Raw genomic sequence first — 1,639 nt, forward strand, 5'->3', positions numbered from 1 at the left:
GTCAGCCATACAAAGGTGGACCATGCGGGCATCCACCCAGCCAATCCCAGCTGATACTGGGTGAGAGGCGGGGTATACCCTGGACAGGTCACCAGTCTATCGCAGGGCTGACATGTAGACAAACAACCACACACACACACACACACTCCTACAGGCAATTTAGAGTCACCAATCAACCTAAGCTGCATGTCTTTGCACTGTGGGAGGAAGCTGTAGTACCTGCACAGGCATGGGGAGAACATGCGCTGGGTCGGCTGGGGCTCAAACCTGAAACATCCTTGCTGTGAGCTGACAGTGCTAACCACTGTGCCACCATGCTGCCCAGAATAAACACTTTGATTCTTAATAATGTACAGTTTATTATTTCATAGAACTAGAGGTTTTCTTTTAACATGTATGTCAGATGTCCCAGCCCTCTCTGAGTCTGTGCCCCGACTTGGCCACCCTGTCCAAATGTTTTTAGGTCTACCCTGCATGGACTGTCTCTGTCTTTCCTTATTTCTCACAAATAGCTGAAGATTGTCAAGGTGTCTGCAACCACTATTTCTATCCGATCCCCCCATCGCTCCTTGGGTTTTCAGATTCTCCTCATCCTTCTTGTTCTCTGGGCTCATGAAAAGAAATCCAACTGCAAAAGAGTAAAAAATAGTCCTGAGGCTTAAAACAGACAGAGGAATGGATAGAGGCCCTCAAGACAGAAGAACAAGGTAGACAGTGGAAACTAAAGTGTACACTGGCGCACCAAGGTGAGGAAGCATCGAAATGTCTGGTGAAAGAAAAAGAGTACGCTGTCAACATTACATATGGATGGAGAGGGAGGGAGGAAGGAAGGAAGGAAATGAGGACTGAAAGTTCAAAGGTGTGGTGGAAAAGGGGTCAGGAGAGAGTGTTAGATGTAGATAGAGTAGAGGGCAGAGAAAAAAGGAGCTGGAGAGCCAAAAACAAAAACTTGATGAGGGAAATGATGAACGGGGTGAGAGATGAAGAGGTGAGATAAGGTGAGATGTGGGTTTGACATCATTACTGTCAGCAGGGCTTGTGTTTACCGCTCGGCTCCTGTTTACTGAGGAACTCATACTGAGAGAACACCTGGTGAGCTTTCAACACACACACACACACACACACACACACACACACACACACGCAGAGCAGCCGTCACAGCAGCACTCTCCATGGTGCTGAACCCAACATGAAGGAGCCCAGCACCGAGCAGAGCGGGGCAGGCCTCCTCCTCTGTGCTCCATATGGAGAGGCTCCTGACAGAGGGGGAGAACTTGGTAGGGAGGGGGGCTTGGGTCTGTGCTGTGGAAGCAGGGAGGATCTATATTTATCCACTCTCCTCATTGTTTATTAATGAGCGAGTGTTTAGTCAGACCTGGGGCGCTGTTTAATGTGTGATGACAACCTTGCTCTCCAGGGACCTTTCCCATACTCCTCGCCCTGCCTTTTACATAACTGACACAGATTTTGGGGGTTGGGTTGGTCAGGTTGGCCGTGGGTGGGGGGGTGTGATTTAATGTGAGTGCACACACAGATGAGTGGATATCCTCTCCCTTGTTGCTGAGTGGTGTACACATGGGGAGTTTTAACAAGAGGCCATGCTGAGGTTCCCATTTCTTCTCTGTGCTGGAAGCATTTC

Source organism: Monopterus albus, unplaced genomic scaffold (genome assembly GCF_001952655.1).
Source record: "Monopterus albus unplaced genomic scaffold, M_albus_1.0 scaffold217.1, whole genome shotgun sequence".
Taxonomy (NCBI): Eukaryota; Metazoa; Chordata; class Actinopteri; order Synbranchiformes; family Synbranchidae; genus Monopterus; species Monopterus albus.